The following is a 22699-nucleotide window of genomic DNA, read 5'->3' as shown; positions in this document are numbered from 1 at the left end:
CACCTTCCCGACCTTACCTCCGTTCCTCCCTGTCCTCCAGACTCCCGTCCTGTTCCGTGTCCTCTACTCCCTCCCCTGTGCTTACTTCCTTCCCCGGTATCCGACCTCGGCTCTGTTATTTGACTTTGGCTTGTTTTCTCCTCGGTACATGCGTGACATCCTGGCATAGACCCTGACTGATCGACTATCTCTGCTCTTGTGTTAGCGACCTCTAGTGGGCTTCTGTCTAACTGCAGTCAGGAGTTCTCTTTCTACCTGAGCCCCAGCGCCCCCTAGCGGTAACTTGGCAGCTAGGCACCAAAAAGCACTGGACCTCAGCCAGGGTATAAGATACAAGTCTAGAGGAGAGAATTGTATATTTTCCCCCAGATGAGGCCACAATTCAAGCAATTTGATTTTATAAATGACCATTGTTGCCATACTGGGCAGGGGGAGACCTTTTATGTAAAATGGCTCTTTGAATCACAAATATTACATGGGACCCCAAAATTAAGACAGACGCCATAAACAAATACAGACCTGATCCCACCGCTCCCACTTCCAGAGGTAACACCAGATCCCCAAATACAGACTCCAGACTACTGCTCACCAACAGTTACAATACAATGCTCAGGACGTCTAATATCAGAAATGACCCCAATATGACTACCTTTGGATGTGTGTTTATTGGCTCCATTGAGGGTCTGTTTAGGCAAAATTGGATGTGTACAGACCAGACCCCCTAAATTCATAGAGACCCCAGAATATATTTACTAAATAAAAATTTACAGACCCTCTATTAAACCAATACACACCGCCAAAAGTAGTATAAACTCCGAGCGAGACCCCCTGCACTAATACAGACACCCCTAACAAATAGAGATCTCAGAGCAGACCCTTTAAATAGAGACTACGGAACAAACCCCCTAAACACAGGGCCCCAGATCGGATTCCCTAAATGCAAACCTCAGACCAGACCCCTAAATGCAAATCAGATCCCCTAAACACAGACCCACCAGACCGGACCCCCTAAATACAAACCTCAGATCAGACCCCTTAAATACAAACCAGATCCTCTAAACACACTCTCCCAGACCAGATCCCCTAAATACAGACCAGATCCCCTATACACAGACCTACAAACTAGATCCCCTAAACCCAGTTCTCCAGACAGGATCCCCTAAATACAAACCAGATCCAATAAACACAGACCACCAGACCCCACTAAACACAAACCAGATCCCCTAAATACAAACCCCCAGACCGGATCCCCTAAACACAAACCTCAAACCAGCCCTCCTAAATAAAAAAAAAACAGATCCCCTAAACACAGACCCACAGACCAGATCTCAGACAAGGCCCCCTTAAATACAAACCAGATCCACTAAACACAAACCACCAGACCGGATCCGCCAAATAGAAACCTCAGACCAGAGCCCCTAAATACAAACCAGATCTTCTAAACACAGTCCCCCAGACCGGATCCCCTAAATACAGACCCAATCCCCCATACACAGACCACAAACTAGATCCCCTAAACACAGATCCCAGACTCTAAGCTCTATATACAAACCAGATCCCCTAGACACAGACCTTCAGACCGGATCCTCTAAAATACAAACCTCAAACCAGACCTCACTAAATACAAACCAGAACCCCTAAACACAAACCTCCAGACAGGATCCCCTAAACACAAACCTCAGATCAGACCCCCTAAACAGAAACCAAATCCCCTAAACACAGAAATTCAGACTGGATCTCCTAAATACAAACCTCAGACCAGACTTCCTAAATACAGAAAAGATCCCCTAAACACAGACCCCAGACCAGATCCCCAAAATACAAACCTCAGACCAGACCCCTAAATACAAACCAGATCCCATAAACACAGACCCCCAGACCGGATCCTCTAAATACAGACCCAATCTCCCATACATAGACCCACAAAATAGATCCCCCAAACCCAGATCCCTGACTGGAAGCTCTAAATATAAACCAGATCCCCTAAACGCAGACTTTCAGACTGGATCCCCTAAACACAAATCTCAGACCAGACCCCCTAAACACAGATGTTCAGACTGGATCTCCTAAATACAAACCTCAGACCAGACTTCCTAAATACAGAAAAGATCCCCTAAACACAGACTCCAGACCGGATCCCCTAAATACAAACCTCAGACCAGACCCCAAAATACAAACCAGATCCTGTAAACACAGGCCCCCAGACCGGATCCCCTAAATACAAAACAGTTCCACTATACACAGACCCACAAACTAGATCCCCTAAAATACAGTTCTCCAGACCGGATCCCCTAAATACAAACCAGATCCTCTAAACACAGACCTCCAGAACGGAACCCCTAAACACAAACCTCAAACCAGACCCCACTAAATACAAACAAGATCCACTATACATAGACCACCAGACCGGATCCCCTAAATACAGACCAGATCCCCTATAAACAGACCCCAAAACTAGATCCTCTAAACATAGACCCACAGACCACCTAAATACAAACTACCCCCGCACGCTCACATCCCTGCACTGTGCCAGGCTACTGGGCAATGCCACAAAGTGTTTAGGCCAGCCTCAGCATCAGGGCATAGTCTCTGGCCAGACATAGGGAAAAATGAATTGACAGAGGATCAAATATGTTAAACATGTCAGATTTGCTGAACCTGCAAGGGTCCCCGAGGTCTCCTCTTTTTCTAGGAGACCCCTGGACATTGCTGGAGGTTTAGCAAATCAGTGCTTCGTCACCGCTCCGCCATCCACACTGCAGAACCAGACATTACATCTTTGGATACAATGACATGATATGGAGCGAGAAAAAGAGTAATGTTCAATCAAGAGTCCAGTGATAAATGCTGGGACTTGTAGTTATACAGCACGTGATTTCCAGCAGTAGAAGTGTTTTTGTGCCACCCTGGCAAACAGCAATGGTGTGACTTCATCAAGTGTTTTCCTGAGCAAGAACTTCCCAATACTGAGGACAGAAGGAACCAGAATAACAAGAAACATTTCACATTGTGGTCAAATATTTCTAAACTTGTAATTACTGATCTACCCGGTAAGGAGTTCCTCAATTAGTTCCAGTCTATTTATAAGAGAATTGCATAGGATGACCTGACCTCTGCTGAACTCGCTGAACAGTGTCTAGTCTACTCATTAAATATGTCATTAATTTCTGAATTATCTATCCTGAAATGTCTCATTCCTCTGTTCTTCGTCCAGGAAATGTATGAATAAATTCACCTCTTCGGTGTTACAATTTCTCTTGTCAGTAGGGCCTGTCCCTGTATTGTCTGACAGTGTTAGAGTATGTAGGGTGACATACTTCAATTTATTCACACATTTCCGGGAGGAATAACAGAAGAACAGATAATCCAGAATATTTCATGTGAAATACAAGAATTTACAGAAACAGACAGGTCATGAGCGATGACAGATTCTCTGTAAAGCACCAATGCTAAACCACCTGTTGAAGCGCCTGTGTGCGCGAAACGTACGTCGTCCAACCTCTTGCACATGCCCCTTATTGTTCCCCCTCCCCCATATGACAACAACTGCTGGAGCTGTTATTTTATGAAGTTGATGGAATAAAGCATCATGTTTTTTTCCATGCATTTTGTGTGCCGCTATCTTTTCGGAATCCACATTTTAGGTCCATGTCACTTTTGAAACAGGACCTGTCATTTGCCAAAAATTGTTATTTTTCCCCCAGTGTTAATCTGCTGTTCTCCTGAATTTTGTATTGTTTTTCTCTTGTTCCTGTGCCTCTACGTTCTTGAAGTACGACCTTTCTTTTTAGTCAAGTGGGTGTGGTTGTTAAGAAACTGTCCACTGAGAACAGTTGTGGACCATAACCACTTGGATAAAAAGACTATATTTACATGCAAAGTATATACACAGTACCGCAATACAATTTTGTATTGTACATCATTACATTCAGGGAAAAGGGGACCATATCTCAGAAATAGAGATGCACAGGAACAAATTAAGAAGAATGTAAGATTCAGGGAAATAAACGGCATTTACATCGGGTAAAGAAAAAAAATACATATTTATAGAGCGACAGGGCCTCTTTAAGCTCCTAGACCACCACCTTGACTTTACATCTCATGGAAATTGGCAACGGTGTAGCAATGAGGCACCCAGGGGATTTGATTTTGGCGTAAAGTAGAGATGTAAAAGTGGGACAGAATATGTCCTTTGAAAATCCTGACTTCCTTTTTACTTTATGGTCGACACTGCAGTAAGTTACACCAGCCAGAGGTTGTAACTTTAAGTAGAAGATCCAGAAGAAAAAAATTGTCTTTTTAGTGTCATTTACTAGGTATCTAGAATGAGGTTAATCTCAATTAAAAAAGTCTCATGAATGTGATATGATCCATTAATATGGCGTGGGTAGTGTGCCCATGGCAGTTCCCCATAAAGTTATGTTTTTAGTAGAGGTGGAGCTGTGACAACTTTTTTTCTACAATTAGCAGATTTTATGAATCAGATTACAGAATTAATAAATGTGAAAGTGTAAAAGAAGGAACAAGAATGAGAATAAACTGTTACAAAGTTGTTTCTTTCAGATGGAGTTTCCCTTTAAGAATTATCACCTGACCTATAATATGATTAGCCTGACAATCTTTATGACAATCCATACCATAGACCTCTCTGAGAACATTAATGACACCAAGATGAATTACCGCGCTCGGAATGGCGATTGTTAATATAGTTTATCAGAGCAACATGGCCTCTTTAAGCTCCTAAACCACCACCTTGGCCTTATGCCTCATGGAAATAGGCAACGGTGCAGCAAGGAGGCATCCAGGAGCTTTGATTTTGGTGTAGTTAAGTAGATATATAAAAGTGGGACAGACTATGTCCTCTGAAAATCCTGTCTTCCTTTTTAATTTATGGTTGATACTGCAGTACGTTACACCAGTCAAAGCTTTATAATGGTTGTTGTAACTTTAGGTAGAAGTTCCAGAAGAAAAAAAAAAGAAAAAATGGTCTTTCTAGTGTCATCTATTAGGTATCTAGAATGAGGTTAATCTCGATTAAAGGAGTCTCATGAATGTGATATGATCCATTAATATGGCGTGGGTACCGTGCCCATGGCAGTTCCCCATAAAGTTATGTTTATAGAAGAGGTGGAGCTGTAACAACTTTTTTTCTACAATTAGCAAATTTTATGCCTCAGATTACAGAATTAATGTGAAAATGTAAAAGAAAGAACAAGAATGAGAATAAACTGTTAAAAAATTGTTTCTTTCAGCTGGAGTTTCCCTTTAAGAATTATCACCTGACCTATAATATGATTAGCCTGACAATCTTTATGACAATCCATACCATAGACCTCTCTGAAGAACATTAATGACACCAAGATGAATTACCGCGCTCGGAATGGCGATTGTTAATATAGTTTATCAGAGCAACATGGCCTCTTTAAGCTCCTAAACCACCACCTTGGCCTTATGCCTCATGGAAATAGGCAACGGTGCAGCAAGGAGGCATCCAGGGGCTTTGATTTTGGTGTAGTTAAGTAGATATATAAAAGTGGGACAGACTATGTCCTCTGAAAATCCTGTCTTCCTTTTTAATTTATGGTTGATACTGCAGTACGTTACACCAGTCAAAGCTTTATAATGGTTGTTGTAACTTTAGGTAGACGTTCCAGAAGAAAAAAAAAAGAAAAAATGGTCTTTCTAGTGTCATCTATTAGGTATCTAGAATGAGGTTAATCTCGATTAAAGGAGTCTCATGAATGTGATATGATCCATTAATATGGCGTGGGTACCGTGCCCATGGCAGTTCCCCATAAAGTTATGTTTATAGAAGAGGTGGAGCTGTAACAACTTTTTTTCTACAATTAGCAAATTTTATGCCTCAGATTACAGAATTAATGTGAAAATGTAAAAGAAAGAACAAGAATGAGAATAAACTGTTAAAAAATTGTTTCTTTCAGCTGGAGTTTCCCTTTAAGAATTATCACCTGACCTATAATATGATTAGCCTGACAATCTTTATGACAATCCATACCATAGACCTCTCTGAAGAACATTAATGACACCAAGATGAATTACCGCGCTCGGAATGGCGATTGTTAATATCGTTTATCAGAGCAGTAAACTGGTTATCTGAACATGACCTATACGAAGAGACCTCGTACATCTCCATAATTCAGAGAAAGTGACACCCATCGCTAAAAGCAGGTCAACACCCCGTGACGTTCCAGCTGTCAGGCACAAGGGATGGTCGAATCAAAGATCAAATGCCTGTTTGTCTTGGCCGAAAAGACTTCATTGCGAAACTCACCTGTATTACGGGATCTTATTACAGCGTGGGTTTGAGTTAATTCCTCTGCTGCGCACGCTTACAATTAAAACTACCCACATTAAAATGTGGAGCAGCGCGTCCTACTCTGCTTCATATATACCATGTTTCCCGGAAATACCGGTAAGCCCTAGCAAGAATTTTCATCTTTTTTGGAATATGCTGAAAATATAAGCCCTACTCCAAAATAAGCCCTAGTTGCGGTTCAATAATGAAATGTTCATGCAGCTGAAAAAGTTAAAGAATATGGCAGGACACTTCATTAAAGAAAGCAGACACCCCCCAAAAGAAAGAGGACAGCCCCAAAAGAAAGCAGACAGCCCCCCGCCAAAAAAAAATTGCACTCACCAGACCCTGAACAACTACAGCTGGCAAGTGCCGATGGTGGATGGGCTCTCCCACAGTGATCTACATCGCTGTCAGGTCCCTCACCATTCCGTTCACACACACACAAACACACACATATATCGGGTCCAGGATCCCTCCGCTCTCACACAAATACATTCGACTGCAGTAACATTCTGCTCTAACACACACACACACATCCAGTGATATTGCTTCTAGCCAGCAGAAATACCTGGTGGCGACTGCTGTGCAACGCAGGAGGACCTGGGAGCAATTGCTGTGGAGCACAAGAGGACCTGATGGTGACCACTGTGGAATGGAGGAGGACCTGGGAGAGACCACTGTGGAACACAGGAGGACCTGGGAACAACCACTGTGGAACACAGGAGGACCTGGGAGCAACCACTGTGGAACACAGGAGGACCTGGGAGCGTCCACAGTGGAATGCAGGAGGACCAGAGAGTGATAGCTGTGGAGCACAGGAGGACCTGGTGGTGACTACTGTAGAACGCAGGAGGACCTGAGAGTGATGGCTGTGGAGCATAGGAGTACCTGGGAGCGACAACTGTGGAACGCAGAGGGACCTGAGAGCAACGCAGAGGTCCGAGGTCTGCTAAGTACAATTCTCCTGGGGGGTGTCTGCCTTCTTTCTGGGGTAAACTTACCCCCAAGCCGCGTTTCCCAGAAAAATAAGACCTACCCATAAAATAAGATCTAGCACATTTTTTTGGGTTAGTCTTGGAATACCTCAGGTTGTAGCTAAAGGTCACATATGTTTACAATGGATGCCGTAAACCTTTGGAGGGCAAGTCCTGGAATACCTCAGGTGGTCGCTAATGGACATATATGTTTACAATGGCTGCCGTAAATCTTTGGAGGGCATAGTCCTGGAATACCTCAGGTGGTCGCTAAGGGACATACATGTTTACAATTGCTGCTGTAAACCTTTGGAGGGCAAGTTCTGGAATACCTCAGGTGGTCGCTAAGGGACATATATGTTTACAATGGCTGCCGTAAACCTTTGGAGGGCAAGTCCAGGAATTGCGGGGCATATCAGTAATATTAGCTGGATGCACCCTGACTGCTGAGCCCGGTCTGAAGGGGTTAATTCTTCCTTCCCATGCCCGAACCGTCCGCCCCCTTGTCCGTGTCCAATCCCAGTGTTTCTCCTCCTCCATTTTCCCATATAAAATCCCCCTTGTTTCCGGGTTCGGTCTCTCCTCATCCGTGAGACCTGGAAGCTGCTGTGCTGCTGGTACCCCGGACACAGCAGCCTCTGGTGAGAGATGGCCGACGCGCTCGCTGCAGCGATCAGGGACAGGATCGGGAGGGAAGGGGACGCATGGCTTACCTCCATCCTAGCCGAGATGCGTCCTCTCCCTCCTGAGGCTCGGGCGGTAATCTCCGGCGGCAGGCGATCCGCTCGGCGTACACGCCCGCCGGAGCGCCTGAGTCCTTCCACGATGACGTTGTGTCGCCCTGGGCAAGCCAGGGGACACAAGTCACACACCACCACACCCTACATCCCAGGTAGGAACATCTAAGCTAACCAAAAACCCTTGTTGCCTTCCTCCAGAGACTGATGATTCACACCAGGGGGTGGGCCAGGCGGTGGGCTCCGCCCACCGAGGAGTTCACAGTTCTGGAGGCGGGAGAAACCAGGCAGAAAGCTCAGGGAGGAGCAGGAGTGAGGAGCGAAGTGAAGGAGTAAACAAGTAGTGAAAGTAGAAAAGTGGTAAAGGAGGAAAGCAAGTGAGGTGACAGTAAAGAAAGAAAGCCTGAAGGGTCCAGCTGTGTGTAGGACAAGGTCAGCAAGGTCAGCGACGGCGGTGACTGTCTGGAGGGGGACCGTTTGGAAGTTCCTGGAAGGACCCCGTTGGCTGTGTGCCCGGCGGTCTGGAGCAGTGTTCCGAAGGACAGTCAGCACCAGGGCAGGGGCCTCTCGGACCCCGGCAAGGCTAGGAGTCGCCAAATTTGCCAAATCCGTCAGTGAAGGGGACGTAGATCCCCCAACAACCAAGTCCCGATTGAAGGCAACAGCCCAGCCAGTATAGAAGAGACACCGCCACCGCCAAGGCACCAGTTTCTTAGGGCCAGCGCCTGCGGGCAAAGAGTAGAGCTCCCCCGGTCCAGCTTGAAGCCGGGGAGCGGGTTACCGGTGGGGACCCATCGCAACCATCAAGTACACCAAGGTGCAAGGAAGAGGGACATCACCGTCACCTACCGGGAGAGCAAGTGCAGCCGTCCGTGGGACCGTCTTACCAGCCGTTTGGTTTACCGTACAAACTGTGTCCACGTCTCAGGCTGAGTGAGTACCACAGTGCCGTAAGGCACAGCGCTGCCCCCGCGTCCCTGCGCCCACCAGGCCCTGCACCTCCCAAACCATCACCGGGTCCCGGGATCACCAACCCCTACCCACGGAGGGGCAACACAACACCTGGCTGCTCCGCATCACCATCCCCGGGAACCCCATATTGAGCAGCGGTGGTGAAATCACCACAACTGTGGGTGGCGTCACGGACAATAAACAATCCCCACACCCAACAAACCCCTTTCACTCACGGGCGAGGAGTGCCGCTCGAGAAACCCCCGGGATCCGGCCTACAGCTCGAGCCACCACTGAGCAGCGGCCGCCGGACCCGAGCAGAAGGGGGTGAGCGTAGTGTGCTGACACCCACCTCCCCGCCCGCGACAACTTGGCGTCACGAACAGGATCTTACCGCTCTGCCGTCTGGTAGAGGTGCGCCTTGTTACCGCCGGAGGCATCCGGCAGAAAAATTTCAGAAGCCGCCATCTTTGGCGCGAAAAGTTCCCGCTCGAGCGTCTTCTCGAGCAGTAGAGGCGCGAAGGCCAAAACCCCGCCCCGAGAGAGGAGGGGCCGGAAAGAGCTAAGGGGGACGAAGACAAGATGTCTGTGCCCAACGGAGCCGCTGGAGGAGCGGTGGTCGCAGCCGCAGCGGCACCCGCGGATGGGAATGGGCCTGCCCAAGTCCCGGCTGTACCGGCGGGAGGTGCCGCGGCCCCCGCGCTCGCTCAGGTCATGCCGTTCTCCTTGCCCTATGCGCCCGGAGCTGCCTGGCTACCGCAGTATGACGGGAAACCGGATGCCCTACAGGCCTTCCGGAAAAAGCTTAACCCGTTGCTAGAGCTGTACCCCCTGACTGATAAGCAACGTGCAGCGATAGTGCTAGGCCAGCTAACCGGTGCGGCAGAGCAGGAAGCGGAGACCTGGGCCGAGGGGGACCGGCTCTCTGTAGCCACCATCTTTGAGAAGCTACAGACTGCCTTCGAGACCCGGACTGAAGCTGAGCTGAGGATGCAGTTTTACCAGTGCCGGCAACGAGCTGGGGATAGCATTCGGGACTATGCTCTACGTCTGCAGACCACCCTCCGCACGCTGAAGCGGGTGAACTCTATTAATGAGGCGGATAGCAACAAGATGTTAGTGGAGCAATTTGCGCAAGGGATGAGGTCCCCTGAGGATCGTAAACAACTCCGGCTGTGGGCCCTGGAACACCCTGATGTGGACTTTGCTGTGTTAAAGGAGCGGGCTATCAAAGCACTACAGCCCCCAGCTGCCGAAGTTCTGGAGCCCGTCCCGTGGCCCGTCGAGACAGCTCCCGTTGTGGCGGCCTCAGCCAAACCAACTTCCCTAATACCTGCAGCCCCGAGCAGCACAGTAGAAGAGCTGGCAGCCCAGGTCCGTCGCATGGACGGAGACCTTGCCAAAATCCTTGCTGCACTGCAACCTCTGACCAGATCTCAGCCCCCAGCACAGATACAGCTTGCTGACAGTCCCAAGGATGTTCCCTGGATGCAGCGGAGAAGTGCTAACAACCCGCGGAGCAGACCTCCAATCTGCTACAAGTGCCGTAAGCCGGGCCATTACTTCCGACAGTGCCCGTTAAACGAGCAACCCCTGGGGCCCCGGGCCAATCCTCAGGAGTAGAACATCGTGGCCCCCCGGACTGGCGAGACCGATATATCGGGGCCCGCCCCATCATCCCCGTGGCTGTGGACGGTATACCAGTGATGGCTCTCTTGGACACTGGATCACAGGTAACTACCATACCGTACACGTTGTACCAGCGGTATTGGGCCATAGACGAGCTGGCGCCCCCAGACAATAGTATAACGTTGATTGCCGCTAATGGACTCCCATTGACCCAGGTGGGGTATAAACAAGTGGCTATGACAGTGGGGCAAGCTGAACTGCAACACCAGGGCATGATTGTGATCATGAATGAACCCAGTGATCATAACCCGAAAGTAGTGCTGGGAACCAATGTGATGGAGCACTGCATGGCTGATGTGTTGACCCTATTGCAACAGCTAGCCGCCACAGCGGCAGGGAGCCGGCAGAGGGCTGTGCAGCGTGAGATCCGAGCCCTGATGTACCGCCAGCATGTAAGCTCAACCGGAGGGGAGATTGGTGGAGTGAGAGTGATGGATGTTGCTCCATTGACTGTGCCCCCTAGGAGTGAGATGATGATCTGGTGTAGGGCAGCAGTAGGGCCTCAGGGACGTGACTACCCTGCGATGATGGAGCCCATGCCTTCTGAGCACTGGCCCACTGTAATGGCCGCTCGAGGGGTGGTGGATGTGACGAAAGGGAGAGTGCCTGTGAGAGTGTTAAATTGTGGAGAGGAAGAAGTCAGGCTTCCCCGGTATGCCACCATTGCCAAGCTGCTCACCCTGGACCCTCACACTATCCATGAAGCCAGTCCATCCACACTCCCACCTACCACCAACACTTCCCCACCCCAGGGGGAGACAAAGGAGTGGCATCAACAGCTACATGTAGGCACTGATGATACCCCTACACATCACAGGGCAGGGGTATACAGGGTGGTGCAGGAGTACGAACAGGTTTTCAGTAAGCACCCCCTAGACTTTGGGCAGATCAAGGGGGTCCAACACCACATTCCCACCGGTGAACATCCCCCTATCAAAGAGAGGTATAGACCTATTCCCCCTGCACATTACCAGTGTGCCAAAGATATGTTGAGGAATATGAAGGAGGCAGGGGTTATTCGGGACAGCTGTAGTCCCTGGGCCGCTCCGTTGGTACTGGTCAAGAAGAAGGGTGGTACCATGCGGATGTGTGTGGACTACCGGAAGATCAACCAGATAACCCATAAAGATGCCTATCCATTACCTCGTAATGAAGAGTCTTTGGCTGCACTGAGAACTGCAAACTACTTCTCGACCCTTGACCTCACCAGCGGATACTGGCAAGTGGCCATGGCCCCAGAGGACTGGGAGAAGACCGCCTTCACCACCCCGATGGGGCTCTGCGAATTCAATAGCATGCCGTTTGGGCTGTGCAATGCCCCCGGAACCTTCCAACGGCTGATGGAGTGCTGTCTGGGACATTTAAACTTCGAGACCGTCCTGTTGTACTTGGATGATGTGATTGTTTATTCCCAGACGTATGAAGCCCATCTGGAGCACCTGGCCGAGGTGTTCGCGTCCCTTGCCAAGTACGGGATGAAATTGAAGCCTTCTAAATGCCACCTGCTGAAACCCAGGGTGCAGTATCTAGGGCATGTGGTGAGTGCGGATGGTGTCGCCCCCGACCCTGAGAAGATTACTGCCATCCAGAGCTGGCCGAGACCAACTACAGTGAGGGAAGTAAGGCAGTTTCTGGGTCTGGTGGGGTACTATCGGCGCTTCATAAAGGGGTACACGAAGATGGCTGCCCCCATGCAAGACCTCCTCGTGGGACAGACCAAAGGTGGTAGGCCCATTGGAGCCCCACTGTCGTGGGAGGACAAGCAGGAGGAGTCCTTTTGCCAGTTGAAGGCGGCCTTGACCGGAGAAGAGGTCCTGGCGTACCCTGATTATGGGCGCCCGTTCATCCTCCACACGGACGCCAGTAACGTGGGGCTAGGAGCGGTCCTATCCCAGGTCCAGGATGGAAAGGAGAAGGTGATTGCCTATGCTAGCCGAAAGCTCCGTCCGACCGAAAGGAACCCTGAGAACTACAGCTCCTTCAAGCTCGAGCTATTGGCGTTGGTGTGGGCTATCACGGAGCGGTTCCGCCACTATTTGGCGGCAGCAACATTCACCGCGTTTACGGATAACAATCCGCTGACTCACCTGAACACGGCCAAGTTGGGCGCGCTGGAGCAGCGGTGGGTAGCCCGGCTAGCCAACTATGATTTCACCATAAAGTACCGAGCCGGTCGTGTCAACGTAAATGCTGATGCACTCTCCCGAATGCCCCATTTGTCAGAAGAGGGGTGCGAGGATGACGACCTCGAGGAGATCGAGTTGCCTGCGTTTCACCAACCGCCTACTGAGAGGGTGCAAGTACATCAGCAACGGGTGGATCTGGACCTACGGCCCAGTCAGGAGTGGCAGGAAGCTCAGGACCAAGCGCCGGCTGTTCGCCTTGTCAAAACTCTGGTGGAACAAGGTGCTACGGGAATTATTATTATTATTATTATTATTATTTATTTATAGAGCACCATTAATTCCATGGTGCTGTACATGAGAAGGGGGTTACATACAAAATACGTATACAAGTTACAGTAGACAGACTAGTACAGAGGGAAGAGGGCCCTACCCTTGCGGGCTTACATTCTATGTAAGAATAGACCCTGCCGCTCCAGCCGAAGCCCAACGCTTATGGAAAGAACGGAAACGGCTTTACCTACACCAAGGGAGGCTGTACCGTGAGCTGATCAACCCGAAGACCCATGAGAAAATATGCCAGTTGGTCATTCCTCAAGCTGACGTCGCTACTGTCCTGCAGGCATACCATGATGGTGCTGGCCACTTCAGGTGGAAGAAGCTGGAGATGCTGTTGAGGGAGCGGTTCTATTGGAGTGGGATGCGTGAATCGGTGGAAGCTTGGTGCCGATAGTGCGGTCCTTGTACGCTGAGGAGAAAGGACGAGACTAGCCAGAGGGCACCCTTACATCCAATAGTCACACATCAGCCACTGGAGCTGGTCGCCCTAGACCACGTCAAACTCACCCCTAGCCGAAGTGGGTATACCTACGCATTGACCATTGTAGACCACTACTCAAGATTTATGGTGGTAGTCCCCGTTAAGGACCTGACTGGTCGAACTGCTGCTCGAGCGTTCCAGGCTTATTTTTGCCGACCCCATGGGTACCCCGAAAAGGTGCTGACTGACCAGGGCCCGGCCTTTGAAGCAGAGGTGTTTCACGAATTCTGCCAGTTGTACGGCTGCAAGAAAATCCGGACCACTCCGTACCACGCCCAAACCAACGGCATGTGCGAGAAAATGAACCACTTGGTCCTGGGGCTTCTCAAGACGCTACCGCTGGAGGAACGGAACCTGTGGCCGGAAAAGTTACCCGACTTGGTCGACATGTACAATAATATCCCCTCCAGCTCGACGAAGTGCACCCCGGCGTATCTAATGAGGGCTCGGCCTGGCCGCCTGCCGGTGAATCTGGAGATGGGGTTGGAGGCCCCAGAAGCACTCCCTTCAACGGCGGAATGGGAAAGTCGGAGGAGAGCACAATACCGGCAAATCCAGGAGTATGTGGAGAAAAACCTTAGTCGAAGTCGAGAACAGCAGGAGCACCGGTTCAATCAGAAGGCGTCCGCAGGTCCTTTCCAGCCAGGAGATGTAGTGCTGAAACGGAAGAGGAAGGCCCACAAGCTGGATGATCAGTGGGAGCAAGTCCCTTAAGTCATACAACCCACAGAATGGGAAGATGGGAAGGCCTACCAGATCAGTCGTGACCAAGGGGGCACCATGGCCACAGTTTCCCGGGACCATCTAAAAAGGTGCCCCCCAGCGTTGAAGGCAGAGGCCGAAGTACCGGCTCCTCCACCAGCGGAGCAGGCAGCAGAGGTAATCCACACTGTAATGGGTGACTTCCCAGCAAACTGGCCTACACAGAACGGCGCGGTGATCCTTCCAGTGATACTGTTCCCACAACCCGTGGATGAAGAAGTAGTGGAAGTGGTTAACCGTGAGCCAGAACCAGTGCCAGTGCCCAGGGATGAACCTGTACCCAACTCCCCTACACCTCCGCCTGCTCCACGCTATAGCAGGGAGGAGGAACCGATTGTTCCCTCTACCCCACTGTCTAGCACCACTGACACCGGGCCCCGAAGGTCCACCCGTTCCAACCTAGGTAGACCCCCACTTAGGTACAGGGAGACCGTTCTGTGAGTAAACGGGGTCAGGGAATGTAGAAAGTGGTTGGTTGTTGTTTGTTTGAAAAGTTTGAAAAGAATGAAGAAAAAGATGATTACCGAACAGTTACCTGATTTGCTTTGTGATTGAACCGGCTGGAGCCGGCACCGTTGTCCCTGTGGGGACCGTTAAAAAGTTTTAGCATGGGAACTATCCATGGACAGGCCCGTGAACTTGCAGGGCAACCACAAACGTTAGTGGCTTGTAAATAAGTTGTTTACCGTTACCGTTTTCCGCAATGCCGCCTCCGGAGAGGCAGGTTGGAGGGAGGGCCCTGAGCAGAGCAGGCTGGGGCCCAGCCACCAAAGGAACCGGTGGCTACCCTCTGGAGGGAAGGACAGATCCCGCTCGGGTACCGTGTGCTGGACTGTGGGTCAAGGGGTGCTGCCTGGGCTTTAGGGGCAGCATCAGGGCCAGGTTGCTTGGGTGGGAGAGAGCGGAAACCGTAATCGTAAACTGTTATGCAACGTTTAAGAAATGTGCCTCCCGTTAAGGGAAGAGTTATTAAAAATGTAAATATGTTATATTATTATTATGTTATCTTTTACAGAAAAATAAAACCGGTGTTGGACGGCAGCCCGCGGACGGTCTGCATTTTGCTAAGGGGGAATGTGTCGCCCTGGGCAAGCCAGGGGACACAAGTCACACACCACCACACCCTACATCCCAGGTAGGAACATCTAAGCTAACCAAAAACCCTTGTTGCCTTCCTCCAGAGACTGATGATTCACACCAGGGGGTGGGCCAGGCGGTTGGCTCCGCCCACCGAGGAGTTCACAGTTCTGGAGGCGGGAGAAACCAGGCAGAAAGCTCAGGGAGGAGCAGGAGTGAGGAGCGAAGTGAAGGAGTAAACAAGTAGTGAAAGTAGAAAAGTGGTAAAGGAGGAAAGCAAGTGAGGTGACAGTAAAGAAAGAAAGCCTGAAGGGTCCAGCTGTGTGTAGGACCAGGTCAGCAAGGTCAGCGACGGCGGTGACTGTCTGGAGGGGGACCGTTTGGAAGTTCCTGGAAGGACCCCGTTGGCTGTGTGCCCGGCGGTCTGGAGCAGTGTTCCGAAGGACAGTCAGCACCAGGGCAGGGGCCTCTCGGACCCCGGCAAGGCTAGGAGTCGCCAAATTTGCCAAATCCGTCAGTGAAGGGGACGTAGATCCCCCAACAACCAAGTCCCGATTGAAGGCAACAGCCCAGCCAGTATAGAAGAGACACCGCCACCGCCAAGGCACCAGTTTCTTAGGGCCAGCGCCTGCGGTCAAAGAGTAGAGCTCCCCCGGTCCAGCTTGAAGCCGGGGAGCGGGTTACCGGTGGGGACCCATCGCAACCATCAAGTACACCAAGGTGCAAGGAAGAGGGACATCACCGTCACCTACCGGGAGAGCAAGTGCAGCCGTCCGTGGGACCGTCTTACCAGCCGTTTGGTTTACCGTACAAACTGTGTCCACGTCTCAGGCTGAGTGAGTACCACAGTGCCGTAAGGCACAGCGCTGCCCCCGCGTCCCTGCGCCCACCAGGCCCTGCACCTCCCAAACCATCACCGGGTCCCGGGATCACCAACTCCTACCCACGGAGGGGCAACACAACACCTGGCTGCTCCGCATCACCATCCCCGGGAACCCCATATTGAGCAGCGGTGGTGAAATCACCACAACCGTGGGTGGCGTCACGGACAATAAACAATCCCCACACCCAACAAACCCCTTTCACTCACGGGCGAGGAGTGCTGCTCGAGAAACCCCCGGGATCCAGCCTACAGCTCGAGCCACCACTGAGCAGCGACCGCCGGACCCGAGCAGAAGGGGGTGAGCGTAGTGTGCTGACACCCTCCTCCCCGCCCGCGACAACGTCACGGGGCATGCGCACTCGTGCGCGCGCCTCGCGGCAAGCTCCGCCCACTTCCTCCCAGCTCCCGACCGCGGCTGCCGCACGCCGACTCTGTCCCTCCGGTAACGCGGACCCGCGGTCGGCAGCTAGTAACCCCTGCCACCCTGAACCACCACTATTCCATTTGCCACCAACTATGGGAGGACATCACAGCTGCAGCTCCTCATCCATAGAGGAGACTGCAGACGCTGTGCCTCCACTGCCCACTCCCCCTCTCACCCAGCCTTCACAAGCAGCACAGGAAAACATTGTGTCCAGCCAACCTGCTTTATGCATACCTCCCAACCGTCCCGGATACAGCGGGACAGTCCCTCTTTTGAGCCTTTGATCCCGAGTCCCGCCCATGAGGCTGTGTGTCCCGTGGCTCCTCCCACCCACTGTAGCCCCGCCTTGCTGTTTGTCCCTTCTATTATCATTACAGAGTCGAGCGCGCACCTTGAAACTCCTGTGCTGCTGGTGAGGTATGGAAAACCCCCTGCACCAGAAAAGCCCCCACCCCCCCTGCACCAGAGTGGACATCCCCAGCCTTGGAGCCAGCGCTTCCCTGCAGCTGTTCTCTCTGATTCCCCCGTGTGTGGCTTCTCACTGCTGCAGACACACGGGGAATCAGGAAGCTGAGGAGAAAGTGCAACCAGCGCTTCTCTCTCCTGCAGATAGCACTGGCAATAGCAATAACCTATGCAGAGTTACATCTGCAGACTTCTATTAGTTACCGATCAGTGGTCTCCTGCCTGTGGAGCTGCTGGGTCCTAGTGCCCAACAGCTTCAGCTCTGCTTTATATTGGCTCCTCTACCAGTTAAAGGGAACCTGTCAGCAGAAATTTATCAATAAAACTAAAAGATTCCCCCTCTGCAGCTCCTGGGCTGCTTCTAGAAAGGTTCCTATTGTTATTGTGCCCCCTTTGAAACCTAAAAAAATACTTTATAAAGTCTTACCTTTTTGTATGCAAATGTTTTTTTATGGTCACGCAGGCGGGCTGTCTGGCGTCCGTTATTCCCCCTCCTGCCGCTTTACGCAGTCCCCCATTGCTCATTTACATATACAAGGACGCCTTCCTCATGTAACTGTCCTCCCGAAGTTTTGCGCATGCCCAGTGCCACTCTCGTGGGACTGAGCACTGTGCAAAGCCTGAACGCCATACCTCCCAACCGTCCCGGATACAGCGGGACTATCACGTTTTACATTGTTTGTCCCGTTGCCACGGGCGGCACGGCCGTCTCCCGGGCTCCGCCCACCCACTCTCTCCCCGCCTCCCTGCTTTTCCCTCCTACCATCCTAACACGTGACGTGGCATAACACAGAGAGGAGCGCGCTGCCCGAAACTGCTCTGTGCTGCTGCTAAGCGTAAGGTATGTAGAATCTCCCCAGCGCTGATTCCCCTCCCCTCCCCTCCCGGCCGGAGCCTCTCTGTGCGTGTGGCCGGCCGCCTGTCTGTGCGGGCGACCGGCCGCCTCACTGTGGCTGCCTGCGTCTCCGTGCTGGAGGCCCGCCGGCTGCCTGCGTGTCTATGCTGGAGGCCCGCCGGCTGCCTGCGTGTCCATGCTGGAGGCCCGCCGGCTGCCTGCGTGTCCATGCTGGAGGCCCGCCGGCTGCCTGCGTGTCCATGCTGGAGGTACGCCGGCTGCCTGCGTGTCCATGCTGGAGGCCCGCCGGCTGCCTGTGTGTCCATGCTGGAGGCCCGCCGGCTGCCTGCGTGTCCATGCTGGAGGCCCGCCGGCTGCCTGCGTGTCCATGCTGGAGGCCCGCCGGCTGCCTGCGTGTCCATGCTGGAGGCCCGCCGGCTGCCTGCGTGTCCATGCTGGAGGCCCGCCGGCTGCCTGCGTGTCCATGCTGGAGGCCCGCCGGCTGCCTGCGTGTCCATGCTGGAGGCCCGCCGGCTGCCTGCGTGTCCATGCTGAATGGGTGTGGATGGGGAGTGGATATGGGCGTGACTGTGAAATGGGTGTGGTTTGGGGGCGTGGCCTAAAAATTTGCCGCGGCGCGCACTAGTTAACCCTTCATTTAGTGCTAAAATTTCAAATCAACATGACCCACCCCCCTCCCTCCTTCCCCCCCCTCCACGCGCGGATATTCACAGAGACGCTTGTTTCTGTGGCGTTACCCCTTTGGGATCCCACTTGAGCGAGGAGACTGTTCAAAAAATATGGGCCAATGACTATATCGATATATGGTCCTTGGTTTCCACCGATCAACATACAGTTGATAAAGAGCGGCGATCGGCGGATCGTCCTTTTGAAAGGAGGCCAAAAGTAGCCAGATCTATGAACAACTGGCTGCAAGCATTTTGTGTCATGGGATGCGTAATGGGTCAGAAGCACCCCGAGCGCTGTTCCGAGATGTTCATTTATCTTGACACTATATACAATTCTTACAAATCGCACGGGGGATCTGCCTGGTGGCGTTACGACGAAGATTTTCGTCGTCGTTTAGCCCTCCAACCCCAGCTAGGCTGGGGGGTCAAAGCCACGGACACATGGCTGCGCCTGATGCTGGCCCAGAAGGCTTATCAGCCCTTTCATTCAGCGGCCCCTAGCAACACCGCCGGCTCTGGCTCAGTGGCCGTTCGTAGACCCGGCACGTGCTGGTCATTTAATGAAGGCCACTGTCGTTTCTTTGGCCTCTGTAAATTCAAGCACGAGTGCTCCGCCTGCGGTGGACCTCATACCGCAGCCAAGTGTACCCGTCCATCCGCAAAATTGCCTGCAAAAACATCCAGCATGCCGGATAAGGACGCCAGTGAGCGTCCTCGCGATGGGGCCGTGGCTCGACCAGTACCCCAATATAGAGGCGGCGGCCCAGCTGCGTTTTGGTTTTACTTTCGGTTTTTTCATCCCTTTTAATTTTTGTAGGGACCCCTCGTTTGCTCAGAACCTGAAATCGGCTACTGAGTTTCATCATGTGTTGCTACAGAAATTGGAAAGCGAATTGTCAGCAGGCAGGATTCGAGGCCCATTTTCTTTCCCCCCGTTTTTCAACTTAAGGGTTTCTCCTTTGGGTGTTGTTCCCAAAAAGGAACCGGGCAAATTTCGCCTGATTCAGCATTTGTCCTACCCCAAAGGATCATCAGTAAATGATGGCATATCTGAAGCAGATGCCACCGTGACTTACGTGTCTTTTGATAGAGCGGTTTCGCTAGTTCGACAGGCCGGAAGGGGCGTGTTGATGGCAAAATCTGACATTGAGTCGGCCTTTCGCCTTCTCCCCGTTCACCCCGACTGTCACCATTTACTGGGCTGGTTTGTTGATGGCTCTTATTACTACGACACGTGCCTGCCCATGGGTTGTTCGATTTCCTGCTATTATTTCGAACTTTTCAGTTCATTTTTGGAGTGGGTGGTGAGATGGGAGTTGGGCTCCCATTCCATCACTCACTACTTGGACGATTTTCTTTTTGTAGGACCAGGTGATTCCCCACAATGTCAATTTTTGTTGGACAATTTCTGCCGGCTCATGGAAAAATTTGGCGTTCCCTTATCACAAGGAAAAACAGTTGGTCCGGTTTCAACGCTATCCTTTTTGGGGATTGAAATCGATTCTGAGGCCATGATTTTTCGCCTCCCATCTGACAAAGTTTCTGCATTACTTTCATTGCTCATGGGTTTTCGTTCAGTTCGTAGCGTTACTTTACGACAAATGCAATCTTTACTGGGCCTCCTGGTGTTTGCATGCCGTGTCATGCCTATGGGACGTATTTTTTCTCGTCGCCTGGCCCTCGCAACCAGGGGTGTCAGGCTCCCCCACCACCGGATTCGGATCTCGGCACCGCTGCGCGCTGATTTGATTGTTTGGACTGATTTTATCTCTCAGTACAATGGTCATACATGCTTTCAGGAGGAGGAAATAACAAATGAGGAGCTATCCCTTTTCTCTGATGCCTCTGGGTCACTTGGTTTTGGAGTGATTTTTGATGACCAGTAGTGTGCTGAACGATGGCCAGATTCCTGGCATGCCTTAGGCTGGGTTTCCAACTTAACCTTGCTTGAGCTATTTCCCATAGTGGCGGCTGTCGCTATTTGGGGAACGGTTCTACGGAATAAGCGCATTTTGTTTTGGACCGACAATATGAGTGTAGTTCATGCAATTAATCATTTGTCTTCCTCGTCCCCCCGGTCATAAAATTACTCAGGTCATTAGTCCTTAGATGTTTGGAACTTAACATCTGGTTTCGTGCCCGTCATGTTCCTGGTTTTCGCAATTCCGCTGCTGATGCCCTTTCTCGTTTTCATTTACAGAAATTCCGAGAGCTTTGCCTCCGCGCTCAGCCGGACAGCTTGCCCTGCCCTGTCAGTATGTGGAACCTCCTTCTCAGCAACTGATTCCGTTGGTGAGGGCTTCCGTGGCTCCTGCGACGTGGCAAGCTTATGGTAAGGCATGGTCGGAATGGCTGAATTTTGCGGGGCACCCCCCGATTGACAGTTCAGAACCTGCCCGTTTGGCAGCTACAGTTCGGTACTTGATACATTTGCGTGATTCTGGTTTTTCTGGGTCCGTGGCCCGGAATCGTTTAACTGGTATCGCCTTCCATTTCAAGCTTCGAGGTTGGTCGGACGTCACAAAATCTTTTATTATCAGTCGGGCCGTTCGTGGTTGGTGTCGGTTGACTCCTCGCCAGGAGCATAGACGGCCCATCTCTTTTGCACTGTTGGCTCGCCTCATTGGGGCCGTCCATAATTTTTGCACATCCCCCTTTGAATCCGCCCTTTTCGCGGTTTCCTTTGGATTGGCCTTTTTTGGTGCTTTGCGAATTGGTGAGCTTTTGTCCTTGTCGAAGCACCGTCCCGGTGGCCTCCGGCACAATGATGTTACAGTTTGCAATGGGGGCTTGCGTATCCGCATCCGTAAGTCCAAAACGGACCCATCTGGTAGGGGCTCTTGGATCCCCTTATTCGCTATCCCTGGCCCTGTCTGCCCCATTGTTTTGGTAAACAACTATCTAGCTGTGCGTCGCTTTGGTGTGTCCTTCTTATCTCACGAAGATGGTTCACCACTCACAAAGTTCCAGTTTTTGGCCCTCTTTCGTAAATGCCTGCGATCGTTTGGCTTGAAGCCTACTGATTTCGGTACACACTCCTTTCGGATAGGTGCGGCTACCGAGGCCGCGAGAGCTGGTTTGTCCAATTCCGAGATTCAGCGCATTGGTAGATGGCGTTCTTCTTGCTTTGCGCGCTACGTTCGACCTGATTTATTGCTTTACTAATTCTGTTTCTTTCCATAGGCGGTGCACGGCCGGTGGTGTGGCTGTTGGGCCACTCATATATTTTTTGGGCTGGCCAGAGAGCGGCGTATCGCCCGGGTGGAAGGCATCTCGGCTTTCGTGGCCTCGACGTGCATTGGAGGGGCATCAGAAGCCTGATGTGGCCGCAGGTTCTCCCGGAGGTAGTCGGCATCGCTCAAGTTGCGGTGTCCCCGGTGATTCTTCTTATACACGCCGGGGGCAATGATCTTTGTTCCTCCCGGCTTGCAGAGCTCCTGACTACTATGAGGTCTGACGTGGATAAATTCCACGGTTTCTTTCCCGAGCTGGTTCTCATTTGGTCAGAAGTAATTCCCCGCGTTGCATGGCAGGGGGCTCGCGACGCAGCAGCAGTGGAGCGGTCATGCCGTACTTTGAACGCGAGAATGTCCCGTTTCATCCGCTTTAAGGGTGGTGTAGTCGTCAGACATAGGCAGCTGGAAGGGGACAACTCCAGCCTCATGTTGCCGGATGGCGTCCATTTGTCGGACATTGGCATCGATATTTTTTTATCAGGCCTTCAAGAAGGCATTGAGCAGGCACTTCTTTTAATGGGTGGGGGTCGGAGCGCTGTCTAGGGACTTTGCTCCTCCGTGGCGGTCAGTTCTGGAATGGTGGTGTCAAGCGAAGGCTGATTGCGCCGGGTGACCGGCCTGGCATTACGCCTCGTCTTGACAGCAGTATAAGTTGGTTTTTGATATTTACACAAATTAATGTAAAAGCTGTGACCGACCCCAACCCAGCAAAAGA

At 51.6% G+C, this 22699-nt stretch overlaps 1 protein-coding gene across 1 annotated transcript in view; it reads right to left on the bottom strand.

The window, feature by feature from the left end:
- The window catches only part of IL17RC (interleukin 17 receptor C), a 72796-nt gene that overhangs the window by 32484 nt on the left and 17613 nt on the right, over positions 1–22699 (bottom strand). The gene's annotated exons all lie outside the window — the stretch shown is intronic.

The sequence above is a fragment of the Anomaloglossus baeobatrachus genome, chromosome 8, assembly GCF_048569485.1.
Source record: "Anomaloglossus baeobatrachus isolate aAnoBae1 chromosome 8, aAnoBae1.hap1, whole genome shotgun sequence".
In the NCBI taxonomy this organism is placed as follows: domain Eukaryota; kingdom Metazoa; phylum Chordata; class Amphibia; order Anura; family Aromobatidae; genus Anomaloglossus; species Anomaloglossus baeobatrachus.
The sequence above is the reverse complement of the archived record's forward strand: the minus strand, read 5'-3'. Positions and strand labels throughout refer to the sequence as shown.